The sequence below is a fragment of the Aedes aegypti genome, chromosome 2 (assembly GCF_002204515.2).
Source record: "Aedes aegypti strain LVP_AGWG chromosome 2, AaegL5.0 Primary Assembly, whole genome shotgun sequence".
Classification (NCBI taxonomy): Eukaryota; Metazoa; Arthropoda; class Insecta; order Diptera; family Culicidae; genus Aedes; species Aedes aegypti.
The window spans coordinates 28659305-28677916 of NC_035108.1; the positions used below are offsets into that span (position 1 = coordinate 28659305).

Below are 18612 nucleotides of genomic sequence, written 5' to 3' on the forward strand. Positions count from 1 at the left end.
CCTGATGGAATCCCTAGACGAACATCTGATGAAACCCCCAGAAGAATTCTTGATGGAATTCCTAGAGGAACTTCTGATGGAATCCGGAGAGGAACTTCCGATGGAATCCCTAGAACTAGTCCTGATAAAAACCCTGAAGGAGCTGCTGAATGAAACCTTCCTGAAATTTAAGATTGAATCTTTAGAAGTTCTCGTGATGGAATGCCTGGATGAAATCGTGTTTAATTCCCTAGAATAACTCCTGATTCTAGAGGCCTTCCTTAGCCGAGTGATCAGAGTGCGCGGCTACAAAGCAAAACCTTGCTGAAGGTTTCTGGTTTAAACTTCCAGTCGGTCCAGGAACTTTTCTTAATGGAATTTTCCTTGATTTCCCTGGGCATAGAGTATCATCGTACCTGCCACACGATATATGAATGCGAAAATGGCAACTTTGGCAAAGAAAGTTCTCAGTTAATAACTGTGGAAACGCCCATTGAACTCTAAGCTGAGAAGCAGGCTCTGTCCCAGTGAGAACGCAACGCCAAGAAGAAGAAAAAGAACTCCTGATTCTCAGAGGAATCACTGATGGAATCCCTGTAGGAGCTCCTGTTAGAATCCCATGAGGATTTCCAGGTGAACTTTCGGAAGGAATTTATAAAGGAATTCTTACAGGAATTTTTTGTTAAATCACTGGACAAAATGTTGATTAAATTTCTGGAAGAACGCCTGGTGGAAACATGAAGGAGTTTCGGAAGAATTCCTAAATATATTACAAGAGGATTACCTAGGATGAGGTAAAATTCCTGATGGAATCCCTGTAGTACAAATCCAGGTACAATCCATGGATGGATTTTTTGAATCACAGGTGAAACTGCTGATGGATTCTCTGAAGATATTTCTGGAGAAATTGGTTGAGGAATAATTAAAGAATCCTTGGTGAATTTGCTAAAGAAAACGGTTAGAGATAGTTGGAAACGATAGTGAAATATATAGAAACAACTCAAGAGCGTGCATTTGATAAATCACTATGGCACCGACGCTGCGTAAATTCACGTATTTTGACTTTCCACCCATCTGCATCGGCAGTTCATGGGACGTCGAAGCTTCAATTTGACATGATGACGTCGGTGTTCGTGCAACATCCATACAGACGGTACGATCGGTTCGTCGAACATTTGGTCCCGCCCACCGGTGGTTTGAGCAATATCAAACTCTTTTGATTTTGGCCGACCGATTCGTCAACCGTCAGATTGGTTTCACAAACTGTCAAATTGGTTCGTCAAGCAGCATCACACACGGTCAAACATAGCACCAACATGAGCATCAACCTGGGGGGCGGAGTCAATGTTGGTCAAACCGTCTGAGCGTCTGTGGGGTGCATAGTACATTTATGAATTCATTGACCATCAACAGCTTACATGTTGCTCAAGGCAATAAATTACAATAGAAGCCCAAAGATCGAACACCGCATCGCAACCTGATGATAGTTAAACCATGCATGACACATGTACCGAAAAAATAGAAATATTAGTAGTAGAACGCTAATGGCGCTGAATAAAACTGAATTAGTTTATTATCACCATTAACTGTATTTTTTCATTGTTTGTTCGATGCCATGTTGTAGTGGATGATTTTAAAATTTATTTGACTTTGAGGACCGGTCAGCGCGTGGCAAACTAGATGTTGGTAACACGAACAGTAGCGACATTAGCATTCTTAGGTTAATGCTTCTGCTACCGAAAACGAATGAATTGAACAAGTTAGCATTGCTTTTTCTTTCCGAGTGATGATTGTTTTGATCGCATTTCACTGATCATTTAGAACGATTTGAAAACAATCATCATCATCGACTGAGAAAAGGCAATGCTAACGTGTTCATTTTTTGTATTCTTTGAAGCTCACGGTGGTGCTCTTGGCTCACCCACAGTGGATTTACAAATGTGCTTCATAATTACCGATTTTTTACAATTTATTTTCGTAAGATAAATGGTAACTTTGAACGGGATTGATTTTAAGATATACATAGTCATCAAGTCTGGAAATTAAAATTCCGAAATTTTCATGCGGGCATGCTTTGCAGTGAAAACACTTCCCAAAAAAGAGATTTTCAAGAACCTCGAGATACAAACCTCAACCAAACTATGTTAAAACTTGCTGCAATCTTAAGATCGTGTACGGCAAAAGTTCGTAGAATTGGATAAACTACTATGTAGAGGTATGTTCGATAAATTTTGATGTTTCTTTCGGTAGTTATGATTTTTTAAAGCTTGAAAATAGCCCAAAAACACATAATTGATTTGAAGCACACCTAAACTTACTCTAAATTTAGTGAAATTTTGACCAAAAGTACATTTTGCAATGAAAAAGCAAAGTATTGGTTGACTGGGGAGTTTCCAGACATTTTTGAAAATATGAATAGGTCTAGTCTATAAGGTTGAATAAGGATACATCGAAGCCAAATTTTGAAAAAAAAAAACTGAACAAAATGTTTCATCATTTCAATTTTCTTTGAAATTCATCATTTTTCATAAATCGATCAGGCGAAACCTTTAAAAAATTTATTAGTAAGTTGACATGTTCTTCAAAAAAGCTCCTAATAAGCATATCTTGCATTTCAGGGTTGAACACCATGACTTTTCGAACATTGTTTTTTTCTGGGACACCCTACTGCTGTTGGTAGTGGAGGGCTTTTCCACATTGGTCGGAAACTCTGTTTTTTTTTTCGGGGCATTTCCGCACGTTAAACCGCCATCACACCGAGAAGGACGACGAGGGCGTTCAAAAGTCGCATTGTGTTTTGTGTGATTCTATCCCATCTCGGGGTGCGAGCGGAGTGCATTCTTCTTCTTTTTCTGCTGGTTCTGAACGGAAGTCGCAGTGAAGAAGATGCCACAAAAGTGCATCATCTGCTCAAGTCTCAAGTTGGATCGCATTTTTGAGCAAGGCAATGGTAGGTGTGGGTGTTCCGCTGTGGAATGTGCTGAAGAACTTCTCGAGAGCACCGGGGATTGTTTACTTGCCAGGATTTGCTTCTATGGGATTGGGTGGTTTTTCGAGTACCTTACAGCGAGTGGAAAAATGGCTTCTGTTGGGCGCGTTACAAGTATTGCTTTGTGTGCATAAATTGCGGGATTAGAGAGTGATGTTGAACAGAACCGACACCATGAGGAAAACTATTTGAAGAATGTAGATTACAGTCAAAAGCTCACGATGCACAGTAATGAAAAACAGATAGGGTGAGGGATGTCAGAAATCCGGTGGGAAAGCGATGTAAGAAACCTTCAAAGATAAGTCTAGTTTGCTGTCAGCAATGAACCGATGCACGAGTTTAAAAATCTGACGTTTGAGCGATGCCGTATTCACTCGTTGCCCTAGTCACATAAATAACACGACACCGCTCAAACTTCAATTAGTTAACTCGTGCACTGGTCCATTTCTTAAAGTGTTTTGCTAGATAAACTAAAGACTGTTCATTTTATAAATGAATAATATGAATGAGGAACAACGTTTAGTTTATCCCAGATCATTTTCCGTCGTCTATCACCTGTAGTAAACGAGTTCGTGGGAATTTATCAAGCCGGCTTCGTTGACTGCGGATCAGATCTTTACTGTACGGCAAATCCTCCAAAAATGTCGTGAATACCAGGTCCCAACACATCATGTTACGGCATACGACAGTATCGACCGCGTAGAGCTATGGAAAATCATGATCGAGAACAGCTTTCCCGGGACGCTCACGAGACTGATAAGAGCGACGATGAAAGGTGTGCAAAATTATGTGAAGGTTTCATGCGAATACTTCAGTTAGTTTAGATCCCGCCGGGGACTACGACAAGGTGATGGACTTTTGTACCTGTTGTTCAATATTGCGCTAGAAGATGTTATGTGGAGAGCCGGGGTACGATTTCTACCAGATTCAGTCAATTTGTTTGCTTCGCGGGTGATATGGACATTGTTGGCCGAACATTTGGAAAGATGGCAGACCTATACACTGAAACGCGAGGCAGCCGAAGTTGGACAGTTGATGAATGCGACCAAGACAAAGTACATGGTAGTAGGTGGAGCCGAGCGCGACAGGGCTAGCCTAGGTAGCAGTTACACGATAGACGGTGATACGTTCGAGGTGGCCGACGAGTTCGGATCCTTGCTGACGGCTGACAATAACGTTAGACATGAAATACGGAGGCGCATCATCAGTGGAAGTCGGGCCTTCTATGGCCTCCACAAGAAGCTGCGGTCAAAAAAGATTCAAACTCGTACAATATACAAAACTCTCATAAGACCGGTAGTCCTCTACAGGCATGAAACATGGACGATGCTCTAGGAGGACCTGCAAGCACTTGGAGTCTTGGACGGGTGCTTAGGACGATCTTTGGTGGTGTACAGGGGCCCAGATAGCCGTAGCGGTAAATGCGCAGCTATTCAGCAAGACCAAGTTGAGGGTCGTGGGTTCGAATCCCACCGGTCGAGGATCTTTTCGGGTTGGAAATTATCTCAACTTCCCAGGGCATAGAGTATCTTCGTACCTGCCACACGATATACGCATGCAAAAATGGTCATTGGCACAGTAAGCTCTCAGTTAATAACTGTGAAAGTGCTCATAAGAACACTAAGCTGAGAAGCAGGCTCTGTCCCAGTGGGGACGTAATGCCAGAAAGAAGAAGAAGAAGGATAACAGTGTGTGAAAGCCATGGATGAACCACGAGCTCGCTCAACTGTACGGCGAACCCAGTATCTAGAAGGTGGCCAAAGCTGGAAGGATACGATGGGCAGGGCATGTTGCAAGAATGCCGTACAGCAACCCTGCAAAGATGGCGATCGCTTCGGATCTGATTGGCACAAGAAGGCGTGGCGGATCAAGAGCGCATCGATTTGGCGAGCGTGGGGCAGAACCGAGGATGGAGAGATGCGGTCACGAACCGAGTTTTGTGGCGTGAAACTATTGATTCAGTGTTATCTGTTTAGATGTTAACTAAATACATGAAATGAATCACACATAGCCACGAGGGGCGACAACAAATAACCACGTGGTTTATGGACGGCCTCTAATCAGCACTTCTTTCAATCGGAAAACGTCAAAACCGTCTGCTGGATCCGTTACATGCGGAGTGGCACCTCCCGGGACAATATACCTAATGCAGAAGATGTCACTCAAAATATGCCTGGAAAATAAAATCCCTACACGGTGCCACAAATCAACACAATTTTGACTTTTTTGACCCAATTCGGCTCTTTCGTGGGATAACCTAAATTTGGGTTAACTGGTCGTTCTACTTCGTCGTAAGCGCTATTATTTGTCGTATCAACTTAAAATGTTCCACTACGGCGGATATTCCAACTTACCTGCAACATAGATTCATTTTCCAAGTGTAATTTTGTGAAAGCTGTTATGGTTTCTACACTTGTACACCGAAAATGCAATAAAACTACTGTATTTCGCTAAATAACTTCAGTTCAATTATCAACTTTGCACATTTTCACCGAAATCGCATGGACAAACACGATTTGAGGGAAATGCTTAGCGATCGGCACCAGTCACACCACTTTATGATACAAGTTTCTTCCCGCCTCCCTGTATGACACACGCCACATTTCATTCCAATCACATATATTTTATGAAATGTCCCCAACGACCGCGTATTATTGAGAATGTAAACAAAGTTCAATCCGTCGTACTGAGAAAAAAAAAACTTGCGCGCATCAATGTATGCGCGAGCATCGGTGTAGAAATACGATTCCTTTGATTGGGTTGTTTTCGCTGCACTGTGAGCAAATGTCATGATTGTTCGGTCAAAAGGAATTGTGTTTATATGTTTGAGCTGAATTTTGATGGCGAACAATGAATTTTAAAGGAAATTAATATATTTAATCATGCTGAAGGAATGTAGGAAGATGCTCGTAGATCTATATATTCTAGTAAAACATTTTATAATAGCGTTGATGTGTTGTATTTTGACCACTCACTGTATCACAGTGAGCCGTAAGTTGTGAGACGAAGCTGGAAACTGATTGCGACAGAAATGAAAACGATACGACAAATTGTTTGTTTGAGGCTTGTATCAGCATCATTCACTGCAATACTTGGAAAATTGCAGGTTCACACTGATCAATGCTTAATACAATGGATACTAGCACATCACCCTACACACTTTATTCCACCGACTTCGGTACCGAAATCTCAGCAGCTGACCATTCGGTAATGCGTTAGGTAAACGAAAAAATTACCGAACGATCGGTAAATTGTGATTTGCCATGAAACGTCAAAAGTTGCTGAACACTTCGGTAAATTTTAGGCCCATCTACCGACCTATACGGTAATTCAGTTTTTTTCGTTTTGTTCCCCAGCTACTCAATCGAACAAAAATAGAACAAAAGTATGATGCAATTTGTAATATATTTTATTTCTAGATATATGCATTTGTTCTGATATAAAAGTGTTTCCGATATATGCAGCACCACACATGCCATTCTTAACATGTATGAGCCGATTTGCAGGCATTCGAAGCATGAGGAGCAAGGCTGGTTTTGTTTCTGAAAAGAGAATATCAATAAAATAGAACGTAATAAATTCTAACACGATTATAAAACTGTTGTGTCTAGTTGCTTATAATAGAATTGAACTCAGAGGATACTTACATACAGTTTTTCACAGATTTTAATGAACAAATCCACAAATTTCGTGAGTCGTCTACGTTGCGCTGGAAAGGAGGAAAATATGCACTGCATATGTATGACCGTTGTCAACAAACATATCGAGGTTCATGACAGCTGAACTTTACAGAATGTTCCGTAATAGTTTACCGAACTCGGTGATGGATCTGTTGCACTGATGTTTTCGGTCAATCAAATTACCGAACTCGTTAAAATAGGATGACATCACCGATATTCTGTAAATTGATTTTTGCAATTTCTCATCGAATAGGCTGATTTTCATCACGCCAATCTGTCATGAAACGGCCTACTTTCCTGCACTGAAGTATGCAGTGCGCGAATAGTCATTACCTAACTGAAATCAGCGCTGTAGTGATTCATTACGCAACGCTTTCTCATTACGCAACTGTTTTGAGTTGCGTAATGAATCATTACATCACATAACATAAGAGGAACTCGAGCTCAGAAAGTGGCACCCACTTTAATAATTGCATGCTGGTATAAGGACATCGAAATGTCTGTGTTAGTGTTATATAAAGTGTTATATCAATCGACATTGCACATTGGGCCAGACCGCAAAATTAGGAGAAAAAAAATTGATTATGAAGATGATTTTTTAGAACAAAACTGTCTTCGGCAAAAATGTTACATATGATGAGGACTACATCACAGACAAACAGACGTAACACTTAGAACAAATCTCGATCAAATTCATAGTCACGAGGACATGTACGCCCAATGCTAAAATCGGTGTATTTGGCCGACGCGTCAACAGATGGCGGTAGTGAGCAAACGTCAATCACGAACAAGAACGATGCGAGCGCTGCGGGTGACGGATTGGCCACCTACCATATTTTCGAATCAACCGTAAAAAAGGTGGTCGATGCTCAATGATGGGAGTGTGACGTCTGTTTGTCTGTGACTACATTTTGACATTCAGTGACATAAGGGTGGTCCAACAAAACATGGAAATAATTTTTCCAACTTTTATGTTTTTCAAGCTAGCGCTTTGAACTGTTCTATAAGGTTGTTCTCTGTTAAATTTGGAACAACTTTGCCCAAGACGCCAACCTTGTAAGTCTACTATAGCCCTTCCTATGGCGTTTTCAATGTTGCAGGGTATGGTAGTTCATGAAAAATTGATATTTTTGCCCATAACTTTTTTACTTCAAATTCTATCAAAATTACGTCTTCTATAAAGTTTTAGAACTAGTTGACACGCGAATTTTGGTGAAAGAGTTAAGTGATTCTATTCATTCGTTTATGAAATATGACCAGTTTTATTCAAAAAAACGTCAATATCAACAACAATGGGGATTTGCACAGGATTTGAAAGGTATAAATTAGAGGTTCAAATGGTATATTGTATCACTGGAGAATATTGGAGGGTTTATCTATAATTTTGATGAGAAAACGAACATATTGAGCATGAGCACGAGCGTAGATGACCGTACAATTCGTAGTTGCTACTCCTTGATTGACCTGAACCATCGAAGTTGCACAAAGAGTTAATGAATGGGGCTTGGGATTAGCTTATCATTCTTCAATATGCACAAATCGAGAACTCAAATTTAAAAAGTTAATATCTGCGCCGGGTACATCCTTACGATCAGCGGGGAAGGGGAGGTATGTTAGTTAGACAACCGTTGTTACTACAGACCGAGTATACCTCTACATCTCCACAGTTGTCATGGAAAGGTTATTGGGTTAGTGGGATAAAGTAAAGATCTGGGAGTCACCAATCGTTGGTGATGCGATCCATGATATAAACACGCTTAATCGGATTCGTGATATAATTCGATAAACGCATTGTACGCCGACCAAGTGTTCATCACTCGCCCACGCAAGAGCAAACGAGACGATCAATAGATCAAACACTCTTAACAATCCGCGACGCTGGGAGTAGTAATGACTTTTAAGCTCGATGTCAGATAAACCAGCTTAGATTAATTTGTATGCTAAATTATTTATATGAATAGGATTTATTCGTGCTGTTCGGAATATGCGGCAGAATAATCACAGTGATTGACAATGGAAACAAAATATGATTCTTTTAAGAAAAACTTACAATAAAAGGAGATAGGGGAACTCGGCAGTCTAAGCCAATGCCGCACTTCTTTTGTAATATTCTCGGACATCAGCAGATAAATTACGTGTTTGTCTGTTTTCATTTATGCGTTGCTCAATCCTCTATCGATTCACATCGACAGACTTGTCAAAATGCTTTTTGAAACGTTTTTACAACGCTGTGAACATCTCTTGTCAGTGTGACTATTGTTGGCAGCCTCATTCTGTTCGGCAACTTTCCCATAAGAGCTGCTGGTGAATCACTTCGGCAGCTCCAAATCAGTCGCATTTTGAGGTGTGTTCATTTGAGTTGATGACATCTCTGGCGGTATTGTTTGTTCAGTCTCGGAAATCTCGTCAGTGGGAAGCGGACAGAACAAAGAATCATCTGAATGGTTTCAATGACGTGTTTTGATAGAATAATACTGTGAATTTGGCGTTTGAAATTTGATTGCCGATAATAGTCGAATGGTGCCGAAGGCGTAAGTCTCCCTATATTAATATTTTTATCGCCAATTCCGGCTGGTTTTTGCCTATGAGTTGCATTTCAAGTCAGCCTAAGCCGCAAGTGTTCGGAATATGAATCTTAACATTATATAAATAAGTATAATATGCTAAAAAATATTCAGTTTTAAAGTTTTCAACCAAATTATGTTTAGAATTTTGCAGTTATATTCAACACGCAGAGAATTGACAGCTATTTAAAATAATAAATATTTTAGTTGTTTTCAATAAGTGTTTTCGATTTGTTGTAATAAAAAAAAATGTTGAAACAACAATGAATTTTATCAGAACAATCCAGCTTTTTACGCTAGCTATAAAGCAACGGGGGGTGATTTGACTTTGACATTTCTTGGCTATCAATTTTATAGTTTAGTCTTAGTAGGCAATAATTGAAGTTTGTTGATTGAAATGTCGATAGTTTTCACTGGATTTGTTTTGTTGTTGTGTTGTTGTTGTTTGAGGGGGACTTCAACTCGAAGGTCATTCGTCCCAAAAGGATTTGTTTAGCTGCTGCGTTTTTTCTGTGCATATTGCAATGTCTACTCCATTTCACACAAAACTTTATTGAATAAAAATGGTCATATCTCATAAACAAATGAATATTATTATTTCACCAAAATACGCGTTTCAACTAGTTCTAGATCTTTGTAGAGAACGTGATTTTGATAGAATTTAAAATAAAAAAAGTTATGGGCAAAATATTAATTTTTCATGGACCACATTGAAAACTCCAAAGGAACGGCTACAGGGCCCAGATAGCCGTAGCGGTAAACGCGCAGGTATTCAGCATGACCATGCTGAGGGTCGTGGGTTCGAATCCCGCTGGTCGAGGATCTTTTCGTAAAGGAAATTTTCTCGATTCCCAGGGCAAGAATGGTCAATCGGCAAAGAAAGCTCTCAGTTAATAACTGTGGAAGTACTCATAAGAACACTAATCTGAGAAGCAGGCTTTGTCCCAGTTGAGACGTAACGCCAGAAAGAAGAAGGAACGGCTACAGTAGACTTACAAGATTAGTGTCTTCGGCAAAGTTGCTCAAAATTAAACAAAGATCAACTTTATAGAAGCATTAAATTGCAAAGCATAAAAGTTGCAAAAATATTTCCGTATTTTGTTGGACCACGCTAATGTCACTTAATGTCAAAATGTAGTCCTCATCATATGTAACATTTTTGCCTAAGTGCTCTAAAATATCGATTCTACCCCATTACCCCGAAAGCCATTTCCCCGAATGCCATCACCCCGAATGTACCATTACCCCGAATTCCATCACCCCGAATGCTATTTCCCCCAGGCATTGCATTTTATCAGTAGAAGTATTAACCTAAGAATGCTAATGTCGCTACTGTTCGTGTTACCAACATCTAGTTTGCCACGCGCTGACAGCTTGAGTAGCGATCCTCAAAGTGTCAAATAAATGTTTACATCATCCACTACAACATGGCATCGAACAAACGATGAAAAGATACAGTTAAAGGTGATAATAAACTAATTCAGTTTTGTGAGAACAGCGCCATTAGCGTTCTACTACTAATATTTCTATTATTTTATCTCATCTTTCGATCATCTGAGCAAGATATAGATCGAATAAACTGATATTATCTAGAGCTCTTTGATCATCTTTATGATGAAAATCTATGGCTCTTTTGATGCTCGATTAAATCTTTTCGACTCAGCAATCCGCGTTGTTTATACAGTGACAGCGTTTGCAAGAAGTACAAAACAATTCGCAGACTCAACGAAAGTAAGTGCACTAACACATTTGGAAGGGAACCAATTCTTAATTTATTCAACTTTTAGGTTTGCAGATTTTCACTGATATGGATTGGAGGTTCTTTCACTGCATAATGCATATTGAATTTTCGCATAACGAACCAGTGAGTCTAGCCGCATATTACATGTATAACTATTGAGGATCCTTAATACCACTTTTTCCTCAAACAGAAATCAAGCAGGACGATGGTTACCGTAAAATTGCAAACGACAATATGAATTTCATGGCTGACAAGCTCATATTAGCTGGAATCTGCTGAAAGCTGCTTTTAATCAACATAATTTTACATAGAAGGTTTCGCGTAGCACTACTGATTATGAATCAGTTTTATGAAAAATGAAATAATAAAGAGTACTGTTGGATTTGCTAAAATAAAAGTAATTTTATGAATTTTATGTCTATCACCCTTTAAAAGAGAACGAAAAATCATACGCATGGATTTGGAGAAAAATCGACTTTCACGTGTGGATAATTAAGGTTCATGAGAGTTTTAAGGAGTGTACGTTTGCTTCTGTAATCGAAAACTTTTCATTGCGCGAAAAAAGCTCCACTAGTCCACTGAGTGTTTCAAGTGTCTTCTGATGTAAGACGGTTCAGTACCTGTGATACGTTAGAAAAACAAACTTTTACTTGTTACATATTTATCATCTCTAAAATGTTCAAAATCCGACTGCTATTAACCCCTACAGCAGTTTCTTTTAATCTTTTTCGGTCTTCAAATTCTTCGGAACACTGAACTACAGCTATAGTTCATCAATCAGTGGACGTTCTGAAAAATAACTCTTTCCGGGAGCCCAAAATATTATTTCCAAGAAAAAGATTATAAATTCAAAATAATTAACCTCAAATTACGTAACTGAACACAAGTAATCAGGTATGAAACAGAGAGAGAGAGAGCTGTCAAGATAATCAAGATGGAAAGATGATATCATTTCAATGCACTCTTCGATTAGGGATAATATCTTTGAATCATACGGAGATGATCTCTTTGATCAGATGAGATTGCAATGCCTGATTTCCCCGGATTGACAATTATCTTGACATGATGATATCGATGACATTAATGGCATTAATGTAGAATCTAAAATATCATCTTCATAATCAAAATATTTTTTTTTTCATCTAATTTTGCGGACTGGCCCAATGTGGCATTGTATTGAAATGAACCAAAGATAACATATATCTAGAGTGGCAACGAAGGGAATGAAAATAACTATTTATAGTACAACTTTAGAATGAGATTTGCACCACTCGTATTCGAGATAATTTAGTCAATGTATAAGATATCTATGTTGGAAGGATTTTCGAAAGCAAAAGCTTTTCCACGTTATGAAATAGGAAGTTTTTGATAGGAAATAATATGTTCGAAACGATCACATTCTGTGGTTATGAAACATGAACACGGTGTCTTTGTGGAGCAACTTTATTACAAAAAAATAGGTAAGTCTGAAATTTCGAACTAAAAACAATTAGACTTTGCTCTTTCATTTGCGACCAAAATCAAAATAATCGGTCGGGGGGTCCAGAACATTTTTTTTTATTTTGTGTGAAGTATTCATGGTGTGTGTTTTTGTACCGACACACATTGTGTTGAACATAGATACGGGACAAACTGCAAGATCAAACCATTTGAACACCTTGGCTTGGAAGGTAAAGTTGTTCTTACTCAAAAGAGCTGTAATAAGCATATATGACATATGATATACGCATAATTGCAAAACTGTCTCAAACGTCCATGACAAATTTTGAAAATCGTACTTAAATTGGTCATAATGATGTAAGAAGTTATTAGGAAATATTTTTAATAGGTGAAGATGCTTCGATATCAAACCTCGAATTTTCAAGAGCTTGTTTGTAGATTTGTATCTTGAGAAACTGACAACCTTTTGCGTTGAACATTTTATTGATTAGTCGCTACCAGCGAGTGACCAGTGAGTTACCGGTTGTCTGCTTCTCTAGATTTGTGCTTCTGAAAATTGGAGGTTTGGTTTCTATGTATATTCACCCTTAAAACCATTGATAACCGAGTGTGTAGCTCTTTGTTATTAAGCAGATAAACGGACCAAAATAAAAACTGTCACCGCTAGGAGACAGAGGAGGATCTTCTCTTCGTCGTACCATTGTGAAATAAAGTGTAAATCCATTCGTTTGCTCAGTAATAACAAGCTATTGCTTTAAGGACGAGATCATAAATTATGCGAGATTTCTCGTTTTATTCGTAGGGGATGGTACACAAATTATGTCACGCTAAATTTCAATTTTTTCGACCACCTCTCCCCCCCCCCTTGTTACACTTTCTGTATGAGTCCTCCGATAATTTTGTAAGGCTTATCACGCATGGTTTAACCCTCTCCCCCCCTTGGAGCGTGACGTAATTTGTGCATGACCCCTAGATACAAAAGTGACTTATCCGCCTTTCAAACAACACAATTTCAGTTATTCGAATTAACTAGTAGAGGGCTTCGCATGTGATAAACCTTGTTATAAGGCATGTAATATACTTGCCCCATGGTGCTGAAAAATACGCTAATTTGGATGGTATTTGAGAAGTTTCAAATCTTATATTTTTTATGTTATTTTCTTAATGGCACAGTGCTTATGAAAAGATCAGAAACTAACATCATGAGGCTAAAATGGGATTGAGATTTTTGTACTTGTTTGCAGTACCATAACCCCATATTAATCCATCTACCGGCAGCTTCATTTTGTCAAAATATTCAAATCGCGATAACTTTTTTGTTTCTCAATATTTTTGAATATTTTTTTCAGAATCTGTATCGGTTTTGAGCATTGGTCATCTATATTCGGAGATATTCCAAAATTCCTTGGGGGACCGACGCATAGCCATAACTCTCGTAATTAACTCTGGCAACAGATTTTTTCTCATATTCGGTTATTCGCTTTTCAAAACTAAACTTTGATGGAAGTCTATTGTGAAGAAATTAAACAAATCGGTGTAACTGTTTTTGAGCAATGAGTTTTTATGTTTTTGGTACCACTCTAGCCGTAACGAAATCTTGAAAACTTCTTAAAAAATCATATTGAAATTTTATATGGGAAGCGTCGGTCCCCCAAGGAACACCGAAATATTTTTAAAACCAGTTGACCAATGGACGATGCCGACATAGATTCCAAAAGTAGAAGAGTTTTTTGAGAAGTTGTGAAAAAATGGCGGAAAAATATAGAGAAACAAAAAAGTTATCGCGATTCAAATATATTTTTGTGCTGAAAAAATGAAGCTGCCGGTAGAGGGGTTAAGCTAAATAATAGCAAACAAACTAAAGAATATCTCTTCTGCTAACTGTTGAATTGAATTTCTCTCTTCAGCAAATTTCTTTATTATGGTTTGAAGAATGAGCTTTTACAATGGGATAATAAGTTTGTACTTACATTACAGTACAAGCGTGTTTGGAACATATCTCAAAATTTCTTCATAGTAATTTCCGTATAAACCTACATTGTCTTTGGGCCTTAAATCACCACCTAGAAAGCTGAGAATTTCACAGAACACTATTTTTATAGTAAGGATAGTAAGGAACATATGTGAGATTGAATTCTCAAACATTTTTTAATTTTGAACCGCCCTAATGTACATAAACACATAGATAGGCAAATTCAAACAAATGTGCAAGTCTCTCGAAATCAAACAAAAAAAAAATTACTCTGGACCCCCCGACCGATTATTTTGGTTTTAGCAGCAAATGAACGCGAGAAACCTAGACTTTATTGTGGAGAAGTTTCAGACTTACCTATTTTTTTGTAATAAACTTGTTCTACGAAACACACCGTGTGAATATTAAATAGAATGGCAGAAAAAATTTACATTTTATGAAAAAATAATATGTTTTATTTTCATACATTGCTTTCCAACGTTGTCGACCGTCCCCCAGTCTTACACTGAGCCAGAAATTGCGTACGAATTTCATAAGAGAACGCTTGTGAATTGATTTCTTGACTGGTATTCTCTCTTTCATAAGATTGTTATGAAACACAAAACGTCCGATATTCACAAGAAATTCTTGTCGTTATCATTAGAGATCTTATGAATATCTTTATTATCCTAAATTCAAAGAGCGATTATCTAAATACATAATGGTCCTAAAGAATTCCATAATTGATATCTATGATCCTTCATAAGAGTATCTTATGATATTATACCTATTTGTATTATGAACGCAATGATCGATGGAAGTTCACAAGTTTTTCTTATGAGTCTCATTAGATGCTTCTTATGTCTTTATTCCAAAAGAATTTCGTATGAAATTCTTAAGTGGTTTTTGATAGGAAGTCGACTGTTTTTCACAAGTGTTACTAATCATTGTCATACGCGCGCTTATGAATCTCAATCGTGAATATTTTGTTATTAGCATCCCTCCACGTAATTCATAAGATTTTCGTATGAACTTGTTAAGAAAATCGTACTCCATTAGATTGTCTTATGAATGCCAATGATCAATGCGTTTGATATCCAAAAAGAGTTTCTTATGGAATTATATCTGTCTATGTAATGAGTGTTATTTCATAAGTCTGTTGTGAAATGTTATAAGATTCTCGGATGAAGAACAAAATACTTCTTATGTCGTTATTCCATAAGAAATTCTTATGTACTTCATACGTTCCGTTTCCTCAGTGTAATGTCTGTAATCTTCGCAGCAACTGGTCTACTGATCGAATCATATGTTTTTTGTTTACTCTTGGTAATGACAGTTCGAAGTCTTCTATACTAGATATACCACTTGCCAGCAGCTGGAAGTGGGTACAACTTTTCAATTCGCTTTCACTTCGGAGTTCCACATATGTTATGTGATCACATAATCATTTTTCAGAAATTGTAAAATGGTGGTGAATGCATTCCGATATTATTTCTGATACCCTCAAGTGGTCTTTTAAGAAATTGCAAAAAATGTTGTACGTAACTCGTTGCAAAACTCAATTTTTACAGCACTCGTCGTAAAATTTACGACTCGTGCTGTAAAAATCATCATTCTGCAACTTGTTCCGTAAACTACTATTACAAATTCCGGTAATTTTCCAGGCGATTGCCGAAACAACTGTAAAATTTTAAATTACCGGTCTGTTTCGGTAAATTTCATTACCGAACTCTGAAAGTCTGTTTGAGTGTGTAGCTATCATTAGGTAGTTTTCGTTTGACAACAGCGAAAAAAACAACTCAGTGCAAAAAAAGATCTACCCAGCGTTGGGGAACTTCGACGCTGGGTTGGTGCGTCTCTCTCTGTTTTAAAAAACATTGCTGGTGCGAAAGGGGCAAAACAACCCAACCGTGGGTAAAAACTAAATGTAGTTTACTCAAATTTGAGTTTGAAAAACTTCTTTTTTGGGTAGTCTGATTTCTCCGTGTACTCTAAGGTTAAGCTTCACTACAATTTAGAATTTTATCGTTGATGTTTTGATTTTTTTTCTAATGCTTACATGATAGTTTTCAAATTGCTTTTCCATTATGGCAGGATTACTCCAGGATGTGACCGAGTTCAAAAGCACATACACTTTGGTGATAGTAGATTTTAGATTGGGGTTATTATAACTAAGGTTCGTGTCCAACTCTGCTGGAATTTGAATAAAAGCTTTTAGCTTTAATTGTGCTTCATAATCGATGTATGGTCCACAGCTCCAATGTTTAAATGTCGATTGAAATTTGTGTAAAGGCCCATTGTTGTACTGCAACTTCAGAAATGATCCTTCTGCCCTCCGGAAAAGAATTCTTAAACTGCAGGAAAAGGAAATAATGAGCGTGTCATCATTATACCAAATAATGCGTGGACAATATTTCCCCTTACTAGTGTCATTTGTGGTGGCTTTGAACGGATATTGCTGTTTCATGTTTAATGACGATAATTTTCCTCCAAGTTTAATACACTTTATCAGAGAAATCAAAGCAAATTTCTGCGGAAGCTCCACTAATTTGCTATCGTTTCCAAATCATTCGCCAGTGTATTACAATCTCCAGAGGACCCTCGAAAGGCAATGGGACGTGTCCCAGTTGGTGGCGGATGACATTGTAATGATTAATACCCATTTTCATGGGATTGACTGTGCACTGGTTTTTGGAGATGTTTATACAACGGTGAGTGCAGTGGTCGAATGACGTTCATTAAAGATTCTAAAATGTTCGTATTTCAGGTTCCAGAGGTATCATACATTCGAATGAATGTTATTTACGTCATTGAATATGTGGAGGCAATGAATTCCTCAAGCTTTACCAGCCCAGCACTCATGGATTCAGATGTCGTTTTTGTGTTGTACAATCAGACCGAATATACCTTAAAGCATTTTGGATTTCCAGACCTTGCAATCCAAACGAATAAATCCATCGCCAAAGATGGACCGAATCTGAAAAATCTCCACTTGCTGAGCCTGTACTTCAAATATTTTCCGTACGAGACGTCTTCTTCAGCACCAGAGATACTCTGGTCAGCTATTACTGAGCGGCACAATCTAACGCACACCTATCCTAGTACGTATCCCAAACTTGAACTGAGTGGTAGAACGTTTTTTGAAATGTCCAGTTTGCATCGCATAACTTACAGCGATTGCTTCGTAGTGCCACTTCCACGACGCCGACCAATCCAGTACATCCTCATAGATCCGTTTGACTTTCCCACGTGGATGAGCATAATCTTCATGGTTTTCATCGTTCTACTCATCATCCGGCTCGTAAATCATGACCCATCGTTTTGCCAACTAATCTTAGAACTGTTAAGGACCATCATCAATAGCCCCTACTGGAGGCCACAATCCCCCGGTGGGCATCAGATCTTCACTATTTTCATCATTGGGAGTTTCGTCCTCAACACTACGTACCAGTCGCTCATCACCGCAATGATATTGAAACCGAGCTTCTACCCACCGCTCAACACGCTAGACCGAATCAACAAAACCTGCAGCCCAATGATTAGCCTCCATTACGAAGAAATGAGTTACGATTTTCAAGATATTCAAAAGGAGCAAAACGCATGGAGTGAAGCTTACGAATGGCAGTGCTTCTACGGATCATGCACCGTGTTGGCCGACTTTAAGCAGATTTGCAGCGCGTTCGAGAAAGTCACCAGAAACCTGAACTGTTCCTTTTACGGCAAGGCTGGATTCGAAGGCCGGGCACATCCAGTGTTGGCCAATATACAGATACAGCGCAAATCGATCACGAAACTGCTGCAGTTCTATGCTGGAGCATTTGTGCAAGGGGCGTTGTACCATTTCGTGGATTCTGAGGACACGGATGCAGCGATGAGGATGAAATTCGCCAGGAAAAGGGATCAGGATAGTTTGAAGGTGTTGAGTATTGAGGATCTTCGATTGGTGTGGATGATATTGCTGCAGGGATTATGCATCAGTGGAGTGACCGTAGTGGCTGAGATTTTGTATTATCGCCTCAAGAGTAAATTTTGAGCTGTCTGATTTCTGTGCATTTTGTTGTTGAAAATCTATGGAAGATTGTGTAACCGGTTGGTTCCAATCTTTAGATTTTCGTATTTTGTAATTAAAAACGTGAATTCTCACAAACACATACACTTATACAAACACGAAAAGACTGGAAACCAACCGGTAACAATTGCGTAATGAAGAGTGCTTGAATCTTGTGGTTGGAATGCATGTTGATTCACATGAAGCGGCATGTTTGACA

At 38.6% G+C, this 18612-nt stretch overlaps 1 protein-coding gene across 11 annotated transcripts in view; it reads left to right on the forward strand.

Annotated features, from left to right (window-relative positions):
* Window positions 1-18612, forward strand: part of LOC5573236 (rap guanine nucleotide exchange factor 4) — a 1027655-nt gene that overhangs the window by 968848 nt on the left and 40195 nt on the right. The window contains exons 21-22 of one of the 11 annotated variants that reach the window (XR_002499466.1): window positions 16922-17055; window positions 17112-17211. The exons of the other annotated variants lie outside the window; for them this stretch is intronic. The gene's annotated coding sequence lies outside the window, so the exon portion shown is untranslated. Of the gene's footprint in view, window positions 1-16921; window positions 17056-17111; window positions 17212-18612 lie in introns of those variants that run through there. 11 annotated transcript variants of the gene reach the window in all.